This window comes from Macaca fascicularis, chromosome 8 (assembly GCF_037993035.2).
Source record: "Macaca fascicularis isolate 582-1 chromosome 8, T2T-MFA8v1.1".
Classification (NCBI taxonomy): domain Eukaryota; kingdom Metazoa; phylum Chordata; class Mammalia; order Primates; family Cercopithecidae; genus Macaca; species Macaca fascicularis.
Genome location: NC_088382.1, coordinates 70,865,732 through 70,883,417, shown reverse-complemented (window position 1 = coordinate 70,883,417; position 17,686 = coordinate 70,865,732). Strand labels below are relative to the sequence as shown.

Genomic DNA, 17,686 nt, shown 5'->3' with positions numbered 1-17,686 from the left:
ATTTCAAAACCAGCTATGGGATGAAGCAACCATAGAATTGTTATATTTTCTGGGCCTCGGCATCCTCATCTACAAATGTGGTCACAAAAACAACAATGGCTACCACTTATTGAGGATCTCCCTGTAACGGGAACTGTGTCAAACATTTTACCACATTTTCTTATTTAATTATCATGCTAGCTTTTAAAAGTAGATGTCATTGTTCTTGTTGGAAATGGTTGCTTAGAGTGTTTAGGTAACTCACCCAAGATTACAGATTAGAAGCAAGGGAGCTGGAATTCAGCCCTGCCTTTCTGGCACCAAGGAGTACCTAACCCTTGTCCTATTCAACCCCATCACGAGAGGTAACTGAACCTGATGACCTCTGATGTCCTATCTCTAACAGGAAATGGTCCTGCTTTCACAAATAAGTACACAATGCCCCTATGGCTGGTGACCATGCACTATGATGAGGTGTTTAATTCTAATCTGGTTTTGTAAAGACTTCAAAAAGTTAAACATGGAATTACCATATGATCCAGCATTTCAACCTCTAAGTATATACCCCAAAGAATTAAATGCAAGGACTCAAACAGATACTTGTATACTAATGTTAATGGCAGCATTGTACATAGCTAAAAGATAGAAACAATATCATTGATAGAAATGTCCATCAACAGATGAACGCATAAATGTATAGAAATACAATGGAATGTTATTCAACCTTAAAAAGGAATGAAGTTCTGACACATGATATAATATGAACAAACCTTAAAAGCATTATGCTAAGTGAAATAAGCCAGTCACAAAAGGACAAATGTTTATGATTCCATTTATATAAGCCAACTAGACTAAGCAGTCATACATACAGATAGTAGAATAGAAGCTCCTAAGGACTGGGGATGGGAAAATGAGGAGTTCATGTCTAACATGCAGAGTTTCCATTTGGGATGATGGAAAATGTGTGGAAATGGATGGTGATGATAGTTGCACAACACTGTGAAAGTCCCTAATGCTACTGAAATGTACACTTAAAACTGGCTAAAATGGGCCAGGCCTGGTGGCTCACACCAGTAACCCTAGCAGTTTTGGAGGCTGAGGTTTGAGGACCACTTGAGCACAGGAGCTCAAGGCCAGACTGGGCAACATAGTGAAACCTCATCTCGACCAAAAAATTTTAAAATTAGCCAGGTGTGGTGGTGTAATACCTGTAGTTCCAGCTGCTCAGGAGGCTGAAGTGGGAGGGTGGCTTGAGCCCAAGGGATCGAGGTTGCAATGAGCCATGATCACGCCATTGCACTCCAGCCTGGGCGACAGAGCAAGACCCTGTCTCAATAAAAAAAAGAGTGGTGAGAGTGGGCATCCTTGTCTTGTTCTGATTCGGAAGGATAAAGCTTCCAGGTTTTGCCCATCCAGTATGATGTTGGCTGTGGGTTTGTCACAGACTGCTCTTATTTTGAGGTATATTCCTTCAATGCTTAGTTTGTTGAGAGTTTTTAACATGAAGGGATGTTGAATTTTATCAAAAGCCTTTTCTGCATCTATTGAGATGATCATGTGGCTTTTGTTTTTAGTTCTGTTTATGTGATGAATCACATGTATTGATATGTGTGTGTTGAACCAACTCTGCGTCCCAGGGATGAAGCCTACTTGATCATGGTAGATTAGCTTTTCGATGTGCTGCTGGATTTGGTTTGCTAGTATTTTGTTGAGGAGTTTTGCATCTTTGTTTATCAAGGATATTGGCCTGAAGTTTTCTTTTTGTGTCGTGTCTCTGTCAGGTTTTGGTATCAGGATGATGTTGGCTTCATAGAATGAGTTGGGGAGGAGTCCCTCCTTCTCAATTTTTTAGAATCATTTGAGTAGGAATGGGACCAGCTCTTCTTTATACATCTGGTAGAATTCAGTTGGGAATCCATCTGGTCCTGGGCTTTTTCAGATTGGTAGGTCTTTTGTTTTTTGTTTTTTGTTTTTTAAGACAGAGCCTCACCTGTCACCCAGGCTGGAGTGTAGTGGCACAATAGTGGCACAATCTTAGCTCACTGCACCCTCCGCCTCCCAGGTTCAAGCACTTCTCCTGCCTCAGCCTCCTAAGTAGCTGGGATTACAGACATGCACCACCATGCCTGGCTAATTTTTGTATTTTTAGTAGAGACAGAGTTTCACCATGTTGGCCAGGCTGGTCTTGAACTCCAGACCTTAGGTGATCCACCTGCCTCGGCCTCCCATAGTGTTGGGATTACAGGCATGAGCCACTGTGCCTGGCCTGGTAGGCTTTTTATTACTGATTCAATTTCAGAACACATTATTGGCCTGTTCAGGGATTCAATTTCTTCCTGCATGTTCTCACTTGTAAGTGGGAGCTAAATATTGAGTCCACATGGACACAAAAAAGGGAACAGCAGGCACAGGGCCTACTTGATGGTAAAGGGTGGGAGGAGGGTGAGGACTGAAAAACTACCTATCATGTACTATGCTGAATGATGAAATAATCTGCACACAAATCCCTGTGACACACAATGTACCTGTGTAACAAACCTGCACATGTACCCCTGAACCTAAAATAAAAGTTTAAAAAATATGAATGAATTAATTAATTAAAATTCTATTTTAAAAATTAGCAAAAGAAAACTAGGTTTTATGGACGCAAAGATGGAAACAATAGACACGGAGGACTTCTTGAGGCTGGCAGGTGACAGAGTGTGTGTGTGGGAAGGCAACATACTCAGTACTATGCTCACTACCTTGGTGGTGGGATCATTCGTACACCAAGCCTGGTAATTTACCCACATAACAAACCTGCACATGTACCTTATGAACCTAAAATGAAAGAAAAAATGGTTAAAATAGTGACTTTTATGTTATGTACATTTTACCACAATTTTTAAAAATTGCTCCCAAAAAGTGACTTGGGACGAATTGTGCTATCCCAAATTAAAAAAAAAAAAAAAAAGAAAAACTTTGAGACTTGCATAAAGGTAGAAATAAGGAATTATGTTCTGGGAGTATGTTCTGGAGAAGCAGGTAAGGGCAAGAGGGGGAAAGTTGCATATTCCGAGAAGAGGGAAGAAACAGAAAAGGCGGAGGACGTGAGTTCTGCTAGACAATCCTGGGCACAGACCCAGAGTGTCTCTGAGCAGATGGCAAGTTTGGTCTTGACAGCAAGGAACGGCTGAGGGATTCTATGTCATTGAGAAATAAACCATCTAGCTCAGGACTCAGGGGAATAACTTTAAAAACACACACACACTAGCCCTTCCACATATCAAACAATACTGTATTCTTCCTCAGACCTATAAACAAACATCTGTGCATCCTAATGGTAATTGCAATAAGGAAGCAGTTGACTTAGAAAGTCACTAGTTGGCCTTCAGGAGACATTCACGCAACCTAAGATGTTAATTCCCATCAGACTCCGAATAGAGAGTGTGGTGCTGCTCATGATAAATGTGTGCTGACGGGCAGTTCCTGTGTTGCAGGAAGTGTTTCCCAGGAGGGCTATGGTGGAACAGTGGGAAGCCATGAAGGACCAGCTCACGCCACACCTGCCTCCTGTTGAAACAAGCAGCACACAGATCTGGTGCTTTCACATTGTTTTTACAAAGAAAGGAATAAACTACTATGTTCAGAGAATCAGGAAGGACTCTAGTACTCACCCCGTCTCAACTCTTGTTTGTGTGGGCGTTGTGGGCAGAGATGAGAAGGGAGATGAGACAATGCATGTCTCACCTGGGTATTGTGGAGGCTGCGGAAGAGTCTGCACTGGTTTCAAGATTTATCAGAAAAACAAACAAAGGAAAGTATTCTCTGAAACAGTAGCAAAAGTCCCAACTCCGGATCAGAGGACGATCATCTCATGTAATAACTCCAGTCTATTTCCGTCAGCCTATGTGAGTCTAAGAACCAACCCAGCTACATCCATGCAGTCAGGGGGTTTCACCTGCCCAGTGTGGGCAGATGGGGGCTGGGGGTTGGGGCCTGGTCATGGCCTTGGCAGCTCACTCTGTCTTTCTGTGTCTCAACTTCTTATGCTAAAATGAAGAGGTAGAAATAAGTAGTTTCTAATGTGCAATGCCTCTAGTTACTCTGCATTGACAAAATTTAATAATAAGGGTGATGTAACACATACCAGTAAAATTAATAAAATATAAACAAATTTAATGACCCTAATTCTACCACCCTAACATAAATACTTTAATTTTATATTTACCTGTCTTTATTCTGCAGGATAAACAAAGCATAGCTGGTTCTGAAAAACACTAAAATGTTTCTCTGTTTTTTCTTTCTTTTTTTTTTCCTAAGACAGGGTGTCGCCATATAACCCAGGCTAGAGTGAAGTGACGTAATCCTGGCTTACTGCAGCCTCAACCTCCCAGGGTGAAGCATTTCTTCTTTCAGAAAAAAAACAAACAAAAAAATTATTAATACATTTTAGTTTTTTTCGTGGTTAAGCCCCTGTACCTTCTAAACTCCAAGGATCTATTCTGCACTATGGTGACTCTTGATGTGTCTGGTATGGGCCGAATTGTGTCCCCCCAAAATTTATATGTTAATGTCCTGACCCCAGTACTTCAAAATGTGACTGCATTTGGTGATAAAGTTTTTAAAAGAGGTGACTAAGTTAATCGTATTAATAGGGCCACTATAGTAGGCAGTAATCCAATGTGGTTGATGTCCCTAAGGAAGGAGGAGATTGGGACACAGACAGATGTGTACACAGGAAGACCATGTAAGGACACAGGGAGAAGACAGTCATGTGCAAGCCAAAGGAGAGAGGCCCTGGAGAAGCCAACCGTGCTGACGCCTTGATCTCTGACTTCCAGCCTCCAGCACTGTGAGAAAATAACTTTCTGTTGTTTAAGCCACCTAGTCTCCGCTACTTTGTTACGGCAGCCCCAGCAAACTAACCCAGTGAGATATGATTGTCTTTCTTTTTTTTTTTTTTTTTTGGTTGAGACAGAGTCTTCACTTTGTTGCCCAGGCTGGAGTGCAGTGGCCGGATCTCAGCTCACTGCAAGCTCCGCCTCCCGGGTTCACACCATTCTCCTGCCTCAGCCTCCGGAGTAGCTGGGACTACAAGCGCCCGCCACCTTGCCTGGCTAGGTTTTTGGTTTTTTTGTTTTTGTTTTTTTTTTTTGTAGAGACGGGGTTTCACCATGTTAGCCAGGATGGTCTCGATCTCCTGACCTCATGATCCGCCCGTCTTGGCCTCCCAAAGTGCTAGGATTACAGGCTTGAGCCACCTCGCCCGGTCATGATTGTCTTTCTGGGTAAACTATACCAATCACAGTAACAGTCATTGACCACAGAAGTGTCTTGTGACCAAGACCTTCCATATAATACCAAGGCACACACCTACACACACATACACACACACACACACACACAAGCTGAGCTGTTTTACTAGGTACACACCTATTAAATTGTAACATAAATGTGTTTTGCAACAATTTTTTTTGATCCTGTAACAGAACTAGGGTCTTGCAAAGTAACCACATCCTCTGCCTTCAGCTGCTTCTCCCTTCCTGCCAGCCAGCCACACTCACTAGATACTTTGAGAGGAGCCAGGGACAAGGGGTTAAGTGGACTGTGTCCTTCCAGCCCAGCCTGCCTCTTGAATTCTCTCTGAGAAGGTCTGGCCAACAGTCTATCTACTTCTCCAAAACAGAGACCAGAAACACCCCTCACACTTTCTTCAGGAAGGGTGTAAGCATCTCCAGGGATCAGATGGCTCATTTCTACAGCCCTAAGATGACAAATGTTCCAGGGACTCACCAGCAGTAGCCAGAGCAGCCCCTTTACCTTCCAGGAATGGGGAGGGGGCTTCCCAGCAGCACTAAGGTTTGCTTTCGGATTCAAACCACCAGCTTCCCCGGCAGAGACCTGGGTATAGAGAGTGGCAGCTGCACAGAGACTCATCTGCGTCATGACCCATACAGCTTTCAACAGGGACAAAGAGAACAGGGGGAGCCGGGCAGTCTTACTTTAGGGAAACATGTCACAAGGCTCTTCAATTTGGAGTTGGTATAGCCAGGAACCCCCAAGAGTTGAGAAGGTAAACAATGCACCCTCCCTATATCATTCTGAGGAGAGCATGGAGGCTGAAGGGAGCGTGGCCCTGGCTGCTCATTTTAGCTAGAGCCCAGCACCAGGGATGACGTCCAAAAGGTGGGCAGTATGGAGAAGCACTGGACCACAGCATGCTGAGAAGCACCTGCCGCATGACCAACAGGATGGGGCATGAACACCCCTGAGGATTTCTGGTCTACTAAACAACCAGCAAGAACAGCTAGGACGATTGCTGAAAGGCACAGCAACTGTAATGAATGTAACAACCGGCTGCTGCTGCTGCTGCTGTTGCTGCTGCTGCTGCTGCTGCGGTTACAACCTAGTTTCAGCATTTGCCTCAGCCAGATAACTCATCCTCTTTCTCATGGGGAACTCTCCCCTGACCACTATTACCTCCTCTCATTAAAAATCAGCCTCTGCATTATCACTTCCTTTGCACTGTCACTGAGGCCACAAAAATGTAAGGGAGAGAGTGACACCCCGCCTAGCCCTGCCCATGGGTACTTTGTCCTACCTCCCCAATGACATCATGTTTTTGCAGAGTTAGGGAAGAATGAGCCAGGCTTCCCACTGCGACTCTCCAACAAGCCAGGGCTGACCTAAGGAAGTGTGTAACAGGAAAAACGTCCGCCAAAGCCATCAGAGGAATGCTAACCTTTTATTTGTTCAGCGACGATTTTAGCGACCACAACTTCAGAAGAAGGCATTGACAAGACAAAGGCAAGTGGCTCTATCTCTATGTGCAGCTTTCCACACACATCTTCCCACTTACTCATAAGTATGTGAAATATTAATACCCTCATTCAACAGAGGAGGTCCTTTCCATCAGGCCTTTGCCCAGTGTCAATTTCTCAGGGAAGCTTGCCCTGGTTATGCTATCTATCAACACTGGTCAAGTGCAGTGGCTCATGCCTGTAATCCCAATGCTTTGGGAGGCCAGGGCAGGAGGACTGCTTGAGCCCAGGAGTTCAAGACCAGCATGGGCAATAGAGAGACCTCATCTTTACAAAAACAACAACAACAAATTTAATAGCTGGGCACAGTCTCATGTGCCTGTAGTCCCAGCTACTCAGAGGGCTGAGGAAGTAGGATCACTTGTACCTGAGAGGTTGAGGCTGCAGTGAACTGTGATGGCACCACTGCACTACAGCCTGAGTGACAGAGTGAGACCTTGTTTCAAAACAAAAACAGAAACAAAATATCCATACCAACCCCTACGTAAACACATCTGACCCTGGGTATCACCTTAGCAGTTTATCACTCTCTGATATGCCATCTAACTTCCCTTATTGTCTGTCTCCCAGGATAAAATATATAATGTCTACAATTACATATTCCAAAAGCTCCATGAAGTCAGGACGATGTCTGTTTTACCCAGTGTTGTATCCCCAGCAGCTGGAATAGCGCCTAGCATGTAGTAAAGGCTCATACAGGTGTGTCGTGTGAATAAATAGGGAACTGAGGCTCCTAAGGTTGAATCCAGCAATGCAAGCTATAAAAAGGCAGAACTCAAATTTGCCAATACCAAATTTTCCCCAGGCGCTGGTGGAAGTGGAGAAACTGCTACATTCACTGGCATCATGGGAGACAGAGAGACCATCAAACAAAAGTAGGTACAATAGGACCCAAGGGGAACAAACACAAGTTGTTTGCATTTCTTTGAGAAAGGCTAGAAAAGCAAAGGCAAGTGGTAGGACTCATGAGAAAATAGGAAAGTGACAGCTGATTCCAGGCTGGTGAAGGAAGGAAAACATAGGAAGATGAAGCAATATGAAAATAGGAACAGAGCTCTGGGGTGGAGGAACCTACTCCATCCCTGGGGCTTTCTTTAACAGCAGATAGAAAAATGAAGAATTCATATACTATGCTTGCTTCACGAAGAGTCAGGAAAAGAAAGGGAACAACAATATAAGAGTCTAGGTAGGGCATAGTGGCTCATGCCTGTAATCCCAGCACTTTGGGAGGCCAAAACAGGCGGATTGACTGAGCTCAAGAGTTCGAGACCAGCCTGGGCAACATGGCAAAACCCTGTCTCTACAAAAAAAAAAAAATACAAAAATTAACCGGTGTATGTGGCGCATGACTGTAGTTCCAGCTACTTGAGGGGCTGAGGTGGGAGGATCGCTTGAGTCTGGGAGGTTGAGGCTTCAGTGAGCCGAATTCGCACCACTGCACTCCAGCCTGGGTGACACAGTAAGACCCCATCTCTAAATGTTTTGTTTCTTTGTTTGTTTTTAAAGTCTAAACTTTGTAACTACCCAAGCGACCTCTGAGGGTTGAGGTGGGGGTAGGACTGGGAGGGGCTGGGATGAGAAAGTTGTGGAAGGAGCAGATGGTATCCTAAACCAGGATGGGGAGGGGAGGGAAAGAAGGGAAGCTTGTTTTGGAGTGGCCCAAAGGAGAGGCAAGGAGACTAGGTAGAGACTGCACACTTAGGACTAGCCAGGTGGAGTCTACGAGAGCACTCGGCGCCTCTCTGGAACAGAAGCAACACAGATAGACAGACTGAGCTAGGGCCCAACAATCAAGGGAGGTTATGACAGATGTCAGAGATGGCCATTCCCAGAAGCTATGCCTGGAATGTCCCTTTTTCCAATCAGGAATTCTAAGGAGGGACAAGTAGCCCAGAGAAGCTCCCCTTGGAGTGTGAGTCCTGGACCTAACTGATGCAAAGAATCCTACGGGCTTGCACTGTTGTGGGTACCACCCCATCCCCGGGCACTCAGAACTCCATACTGGGGGAAGATGCTTTGTTAGGAAAATACCTCAGGGGAGACGATGGTCATGGGAATACATGATGACAGATTGGGAATAATGACCTGAAAATGAAAGATGGGGACCAGGTGGTGCCCTGACCAGGCCAGGCCAGCTTGCCAGCAGATCCAGTGCTGGTGTTTGGGCACCTGACAATCTTTGCTGGAAAGGAACTCCTGATTATCACTTCCTTTGGTCTAAGTGGTCTCAGAACCAAGATGTGGGCATGGCTTTCCCAGAGAGAGGTACCAGACCCTGCCCCAGTGTGAAATGACCTCAAGGAAGCCTCAACTTCCTACCCCCCCCCAGCCTGCAGTCCTCTCGGCTTAAGTAACCACCGAACCAAAAATCATCTTATACAGGTGAAATGATAGGATGGCTGGGAATTGCTTTATAATTCTCCAGCAAACCAAACAAACTGTGTGGGGGCGGGGGGGATAGAAGGAACAGAGTGGGGAGGTGTTGTACATATTGAAGGTGGGAGAGGGTATAAGGAGATTTATTGGACCAGTGGATGGCAAAGTGCCCTTTCCAAACCAGAAGCAGCACCACCTGGGGGCTCTAACAAGTTGCAAATTCTCAGGAGGGAGCTGACCCCAGATCTACTTAAAAATACACAACAAAAACCTCTAGGGCTAGGGCCCAGCAATCTGTGTTTTAACAAGCCCTCCAGAGGATTTCGCTCAGCGGTCCGGATGCTTGCTCAAATTTTAGACCCACTGCACAATACCTTTCTCTCTCCTTTTGTGCCTCTGCTCTGATTTCCATAATAAAGGGTTTAAAAAACCATCCCTATGGGCATTTTTGTTGTCAAGTTGTTTATTTCTTACATCACTTGTCTTCAATTGCTATTTAACTATTGTTTTGATCTTTTCCTGGAGCCAGAACAGAAAAGCCAGAAAGCAGAAACCACTGCGTCTTTCTCCCGCCGCCCACCCCCCACCCCGCCCCCGACACCAGCCCAGTTTGCAAATACAAACTTCCTGTAAGAGACGCCCCCGGCCGGCGCACACACAACTCACACCTGAAGGCTGTGTCTGCAAAGGGGCCCGGGAACGACTCCCAGGGCGACGTGCAGGCCGCATTTCGGAGCTGCCCCACTTTCCCCGGCCTTCACCGGGTGCCCTCAGCGCACGCCGGGGTCCTGGCCCCAGGCGCGCCCGCCTCCCGCAGTCCCAGAGTCCGGGCCCAGGTGGCACTGCCACTCGTCGATCCTGTGTGGGCACCCGGGCCTCGCGAGAGACGACCCCTCTAGGACTGACTTTCGAAATGCAGCTCGAGATATGGGTCCCTTGATCTTTTCCGTTCTCCCTTTCAGAAGTTCTTTAAAAAGACGAGGAAGGAGGCGAGGAGAGTTGGAGGTCGAGTCACAGGGCGGGGCCCTCCAGGCACTGTCGCCTCCTCCCCGCTGTTTCGGGTCCTGGATGAGGGTGCGGAGCTCGGGAGACCTGGGCGGTCGCAGGAGGTGAAGGGTTAAGAAGCGGGGGGCCACCCCCCTCCCTCCGCGTATCCAGTGCCCCTTCCTCCTCCTCCTCTCCCTGTTCCTCCCCCCACCCCCCTTGTGTGCTGTAAAACAATCCCTTTGTTTCCTCTTTAAGACGTTAGCCTCAGGGGCCATTATAGGAAAGAAAGGTAGCCAGGCCCTTTTATCTGCAAGAATCCATTAAGCGTGGCCTCTGTGCAGCAGGCCGCTCGGTTATAGGCTGCTCCGCGAGGGGTTCCAAAGTGGGAGAACCCCTCCCAAGGGAGGAACCAGACGCACCTGTATCCCATCTCACTACCTCCCCCTCGGGAACTGGAATCCAGAGGGAGTGGAACGCTGGCAGTTTTCAAACGAGAGTGAATATAGAGCCGCGGTGGGTCTCTGGCAGAACCCCAGTTTCACACCTTCCTACCCTCGCGCCGTCTCTTCCCTCACACCCGGGAAAGGGGGTAAACTTTCGACGGCAAGATGGGAAAAGACCCTACCCTTCGTTTCCTCAGCGGGTCTTGGTGCGGGGCTGCCACCGTGCGCGGGAGAGGGGACGCAAGCAGCTGCTGGTCCGGGCGACCAGACGCGCACGTGTCTGTCGGTCCCACCGCTTGTGGGTCGGTCCGAGGGTAGGCGAGGACGCCTCTGTCCCGCAGCCCCGCACGCATTTGATTGTGGTACTGAGCGACAGCTACGAAGTTTGCCACTGGGGGACCGAAAGAGGGCCTTTTACGTTTCTTAGGAAGCTGTGATGCAAAATGCCTGCTGAAAGCACTGGAGGTTTCATGTGTCTCATCAGAAAGTAATCTAACACCAATTCATTATTTATATCCTCCCCCAAGAACCAGTCGTCCCAAATGCCCACTCTGCCCGTGCGCTCTGTCTCACCTAGCCGCCCAGTCACAACAACAAACACCGCCCACAGGCCCAAGACACAGGCTCAGAGACTGCGGCTCCGTATTCTGGATTTGGGGGCCAGGCGCAGGAGGAGGGGAGAAGGCGTGGCAGCCTGGCCCGGGCCGGGCAAGGGCCAGTGTGATACTTGTATCAAGTGTAGTGGGAGGAATCTTTTCTTTTTTAAATTGCCAATAATTCGGATTGTTGAGAGTAACGGTGGCAGGAAAGCAACAAAAGAAAACTCTTTCTTTAAATTCTCTGTTGTATCCAGGTCAAAGACACAATATCAAGTCAGTGTCTCTTGCTTGAAATCTCTGTGGAATGACCTTCTTTGGATCTTCTCCTGCTCTTTCACCATGAATATAAATATTTTCTCCACTTACCATATGTTACCCACGCACTTCCACAGACCCCACCGCCACCGCCCCGCTGGGCTCCTTGCAAAAGGAAAGTCCGCCCTGCTCTCTCCTCTCAGCCGGGAGGGCAGGGGGAGGAGGGAGCAGTGTTGTTCAAGGGACAATGTCACTTTCCTCTTCATCAAGATTCTTTGTCAATTGCTGGGGAAATAATTGACCTCAAGCTACTTCAGTCACAACCAATAGAAAAATGGAACGGTGATGTGTCCAGCTGTTAAGGGGAGGCAGGCTGGAAAACAAAGGTGGCAAGGAAGGGAGCTGACATGAAAAATATGTAAAGCTTCAAGTGCAAATTCTTGGGAAACAGTGGAATTTCATTTTAAAATAAAACCAAAAACCGGAATTGTGTTCATTTGTCATATATCCAAGGTTGCGGTTCTTGATTTGTGCCTTTGGATAGCTTAAAAGGAGAATCCCAGCACAGAAGCCCTTTCATACAGCTGCAGTCTTTTCAGTTCTCTGACCCTTTCCTTAACTTACACAATGGCACTTTTTCCAACACCCTTCACTCAGTTAGCAGCCAAAATGATTCAGCTCCATCTGATTCAGGGGCCCAGGGAATAATTTGATAGTTCTTTGAGTATTGTTTGGCATTTGTTGTTTTTGGTTTAGTTTTGAGTTTTTTTATTCTGTTTTGTTTTTGTTGTTGTTGTTTATTTGTTAGTTTGTTTTGTAAGTAGCAGGAGAAAGCAGCCTGAAAGAGAAAAGGAAAAGTAGGAGGAGTGAGAGGGATAACCAGAGAAAAAGCCAAGAAGAAATTCAGAAATTGCCTTTCCTTGCTTCCCTTAAAGAGATGATGGTTAGGAGTGGTTTGTTAAAACAAATCTCATATTTCAGCCCACAAGATGTCCCATTTATGAAGCTGATCCTGTTCCGGGTTGGACCAATCAGACAAAAATCAATAAGGACATTCAATGCCACCAATGTGGTAAGAAGCAATAACAATATCAAACAGCAACTCAGCAAGGCCTCAAACATGAGCTCTTAGCCTGAACTGTGTCTTCTCCAAAGAGGAGAAAAGAGGACTTGGGGTAGTGGAGGGGAGGGGGCAGTGGCAATCCAGATGCTACAAAAACAGCCTGATACCTTCCATGGTACACATTTACCTTCCAGTGTGTGACTACACCAGTGTAGTGGATGTGTGAGTGCTGATGAACAGCCACCGTGGAAGAGCCAAGGCCCCTGCCTTCTCCAGGCCCAGCACTGAAACACAAAAGGTGAAGAAGAAGAATATTAATACGGCAGAAACCCCTGTCACCTGGCAAAAGAGCTCATCAGACTCACAAATATATTTTTGACAGCTTATATCTTCTCCATGGAGTTGTAGGGAGTGGTGAGTGAGTGATAAGGCCATCCTTAAAAGCAAGCAGAAGAGCACACAGAAAGTAAATGCTATCAGTGCAGATGCTCAGTGACAAATATTTGGTATCATTGCAAAAATTTCCCCAAGAGCATGATGCATTTTTCTCTAACAGAATTTTTAAAATTTTTGTCTGCTCTAAGATGTCCCCAGGTAAATGCGATAATGGGTACTATGGTCGGAATGCTTGTGTCCTCCCCAGATTCTGTGGAAATCTTATATCCCAAAGCCATTGTAGTAGGAGGTGGGACCTTCGATAGATAATTAGGTCATGAGATTAGGACCCTTATAAAAGAGGCCTGAAAGAGACTCCTCGCCCCTTCCATGTGATGATGCAGCTAGAAGACACCATCTATGAACCAGGAACCAGGGCCTCACCAGACATTGAAGCTGCCTGCACCTTGATCTTGGAGTTCCTAGTCTCCAGAACTGTGAGCAATAAATGTATGTTGTTGATAAGCCCCTCAGCCTATGGGATTTGGTTATAGCAGGATGACCAGTCTAAGACAGTCAGTGTATTTCCAAATTTCTCCAACCTCTCACAAGTGCTTTCCAGATCTTCTCCAAGGCTTATTCATGTCATAGAACAATCAGCAGCTATACTTTACTTCTCTCAGAATTACTAATTCCAACCAGTTGAGTGGTATTTATTTAAGGAAAGACTTCGCTGCTTAAGGAACTCTCTAGTGTTCATCACTGTTTAGAGCTGCTTAACCTGTTTCAATGAATAGAGAGATTTTTACATATAACATACTTGAAAACAGCTGGACTAGTTGTATTCTAGCTGCATCTAGAACGTCACCTAATGGTTCACCTAATGGAACTTCACCTAATGGAACTTCACCTAATAGAAGTTCACCTAATGGTTCAAAGATGAAGCTGTTGAGTTACTGTCTAGTGATGGCAATGGATTCTCATTGAACTCCCTATGTTCTCTTTCAGTCTTCCTTATGACCCCTGGCACTTGTTTTCAAGGTGGGAAACCAGGATTGGGGTAAAATCTGTGGATATAGTAGTAAGGCTAATTGGCTCCTGTGAAAATGAAACCTATGGCTTGGCCTCATTAGCCTTGCATTAAATCTAACATCTCAAAGTGCAGTTAAATGGACATAGTTCTTACCTGGAACATATTTGTAATTTGGTAGAATCTAATATGGTCTCACCAAATATTGCCCCATCCTGAGATGTTCTGGGTGAAACAGAGGAAATTAAAATAAGTTGACAATTGATATTCTAAATTAATGAAAATCAAATGCTTTCAAGTTATGTTTTTCATTCTGCAAATAATTTAGGTTTAAACATCTTAAAACACATTTTATTATGTACAAATTATGATTATATTAGTAAAAATTTTTTAAAATGCCTAGAAGAAAAGCTGAAAAGATATCAAATTGTTTATGTTTTTATTTAGATGGCAAGATTATGAGTAAATGATTTTTTCTCATCTTAATTTTCCAAGATGTTGTTGAGTGGTTACAATTACTTGCCAATGGAATAAAATATATGATCATTCCATAAATATTGGTTAATGCTTATGCATAGGAATCACTCTAAAAAAGTGACTTGACAAGTACAATTTCTGTTTTCTGAAAAAGCAGTGACTTGAACAAGCATAAGAAGAAGTAACAAGAGGAAAGGAGCAGTCATGAGTGCTTCCTACCATCTGTCGGGCATGTCACAGCGTTACCTTATTTAATTCCCTCTGCTGGTAAAGGAGACACTGATTTTACAGAGCAGGGAATTGAAGCTCTGAGCGTGCATGTAAGTTGCTCAAGATCTCACTGGTAAAGGGGCCACTCACACTCAGTGTTTTATGCTTTCCTCCTGCTATGTGAAAGACGTAGCAACAGAAACATTTAATAGGTTAGACAAATAAATAAGTGTAACATCCTGTCTTACCAAAAATCGCTCTATAGAACTGGTCTGACCACACCCCTTACACAGAATCCACCGCCCTGCCTTACACACACACACTGCTGTCACGGATTGGACCAGAATGGTCACCTGACCCAAAGCTGCTGAACCATTAACTTCTCAGTGACCAATCAGATCCTCTCTTCTCAATAATTTACCTAAGGAGATGTATAAATTTTGGTAAAGTCTAGAGTAAGCTTTTCAATTCAGATCTTAGGCCAGTTGGGGGAGTAGAAAGGATTGGCTCTGTAGAGAGCAAAGATAACAGAGGATGGAGGCCTCATGGATAAGCAGAGAAGACGTGCCTACAAAGCAGGGAGAGAAGCAGAAACGGAGGAACAAGAGGCCACATGGTCCTCCTGTGTAGTTCAGAAGAGCTTTTCCCATTCTCACAGCTTCCCTGTGAGCAATGTTTCCCATGGAGGTATTTGAACAATACCACATTTTGTTTGAACTAGCTTGAGTGAATTTCTTCTCTTACAATAAAAATATCTCAAACTACAAGCCAGGTGCAGTGGCTCATGCCTGTAATCCCAGCACTTGGGGAGGCCAAGGTGGGAGGCTGGCTTGAGCCCAGGAGTTAGAGACCAGCCAGGGTAACATAGTGGGACCCCTGTCTCTACGTTTTAAAAGATTAGCCAGGCATGGTGGTGTGCATCTGTAGTTCCAGCTACTTGGGAGGCTTGCGGTGGGAGGATAGCTTAAGCCTGGGAAGTCAAGGCTGCAGTGACCTATGATTGTACCAGTGCACTCCAGCTTGAATGACAGAGTGAGAACTTGTCGAAAGAAAGAAAGAAAGAAAGAAAGAAAGAAAGAAAGAAAGAAAGAAAGAAAGAAAGAAAGAAAGAAAGAAAGAGAAAGAAAGAAAGAGGAAGGAAGGAGGGAAGGAAGGAGGAAAGGAAGGAAGGAAGGAAGGAAGGAAGGAAGGAAGGAAGGAAGGAAGGAAGGAAGGAAGGAAGGAAGGAAGGAAGGAAGGAAGGAAGGAAAGGAAGGAAGGAAGATCTCAAACTACAGAAGCAAGAAACACACACTTCGTCAGAATCTCAAGTCACAAGTCTCTGCCTGGCTTTGCCAATGATGATCAGTGCTCCCAAACACATATCCATGTGCATATCTCTCAGGAACCTCAGACTCAGTATTCACTAAGTGAACCTATCCATTTCCCTCCACATGCTCCCAGTGTTTCCAAACTCAATGAATGCCACTAATATCCTCCCAGGTTTCTGACCTGTGAGTTCCCCTCAACCCTTCCTTATTAGCTTCCTATATCCAACCTATCTCAAATTCACTCAAATACTGACCCCATCCTTCTGCTTCTCTGCCCCACCCCAATGCAGGCTCCACCACCTACCATGTTGCAGGCAGCAACCTCCTTGCTGGTTTCCCTGCCGTGGTCTTGCTGCTCTCCAACAGCCAATACTCAAGTCTGGTCAGTGTACACACACACACACACACACACACACACACACGTGCTTGTGTGCGCAGCAGCATTTAAAACCCTCCCATGGCTTTCCTTTTAGGGTAAAATCAAAACTCATGTGCATGGTCTCCAGGGCCCTGTTCATTGTAACCTCTTCAGTCCTGTGTCTCAGCATCCTGCCCACACTCTGCCCAGGCTGAACTGCTTTCAGTTCCTCAAACTTGTCACGCTTCTCTGCCTGAAGGACTTTTGTGTACCCTGTGCCTCTCAATGTGGAACTCCTCCCCTACTTAGCGGCTCTTACTCTTCTCTTGTGCCTCAGCTTAGATTTCATGCCCTCCACATAGTCTTACCTGATCTTCTGAACTTCAGGTTAAGTATCCCTAGTATGTGGCCCTGTGACTTTCTGTGCCTGACCACCCAGAGTACTTGCCAATCTTCATTGTAATTACTTGATTGTATTGTCTCCCTGGTTTGACTGTAAACTCCCTGCAGGCAGGGCATTGCTCTGTTATATCTCCAATGCTGAGCCCATCCGGTGATCAGAGAAGAGAAAGTGGAACCTGGGGGCCTGGTTATATAGCAACTAGAGCATCACAGCCATGAGGTGCTCAGGATCTAGGTGTGTATGATGGTCTTGGAAAAGAAATAGCTGTAAGAAGGACACAGTAAGAACAAAGAGGCTTTGGACCAGATTCTCAATAGATGAGGACAGTGGTAGAGAAGAAAAGTATTCAGGAGAAGATGGAACCAGTATGACTCCAAGACATTTGGAAGTTGAGAGAGGGTTTCTGGTTTAGCAGGAAGATGATAATTTGGTTTTGTGAGAGTCTGATTGGGTTTGTGATGGCACAAGAAGTCCAAGTGACACTTAGAGTGGCAGGACTCCAGCTGCAGAGAAGCAAGGGCCAGAGATGACAATTTGGAGGTAACTTGTCTGGAGGTGATGGTGGAGGAATGAATGAAGGAGCTTCTACAGTGTGAGCCAAATATAGGGCCAACAGGAACTTTCCAGTTAAGTCAAGCAGAGCAGAGATGAAGATGGAAGGAGGACTTCAAGGAATGAGTGAGAAAGCAGAGACTAGAGTCCATCCCCAGAGCATACTATGAAGTTATGAAGGCCAAGAGAGGAGAGAGATTAAGGAGAAGCTAGCTTGCAAGATTCAGTGCTGATTGTTGTAATGGCCAGCATGTATTTGAGCCCTTTGCATGAGCAAGGCATGTTTTGAGGAACTCTTCATCAATGACCTTGTTTAATTTTCACAGCAAGTCTATGAGATGGGTGCCACTATTATTCTCACTCTACAAATGAGTTACCTGAGGCTCCAAGAAAGCCTACAGCTTACAGAGGTCAGATGGCCAGAAAGCAGCAGAGCTAAGATTCAGACCCATTGTCTTGGAACTCA

At 45.6% G+C, this 17,686-nt stretch overlaps 1 long non-coding RNA gene across 2 annotated transcripts; it reads right to left on the bottom strand.

The window, feature by feature from the left end:
* Window positions 1-9,603: 9,603 nt before the first annotated feature.
* Window positions 9,604-16,288, bottom strand: LOC135964741 (uncharacterized). 2 transcript variants are annotated; one of them, XR_012416445.1, is made up of 5 exons: window positions 16,212-16,288; window positions 14,067-14,135; window positions 12,693-12,789; window positions 10,771-12,280; window positions 9,604-10,250 (listed from the first exon to the last, which is right to left on the bottom strand). It is a non-coding gene; the product is annotated as an uncharacterized lncRNA (long non-coding RNA). The 2 variants fall into 2 exon arrangements; XR_010577313.2 differs by lacking the exon at window positions 9,604-10,250 and having other exon boundaries at window positions 11,342-12,280; window positions 12,693-13,661.
* Window positions 16,289-17,686: the final 1,398 nt, after the last annotated feature.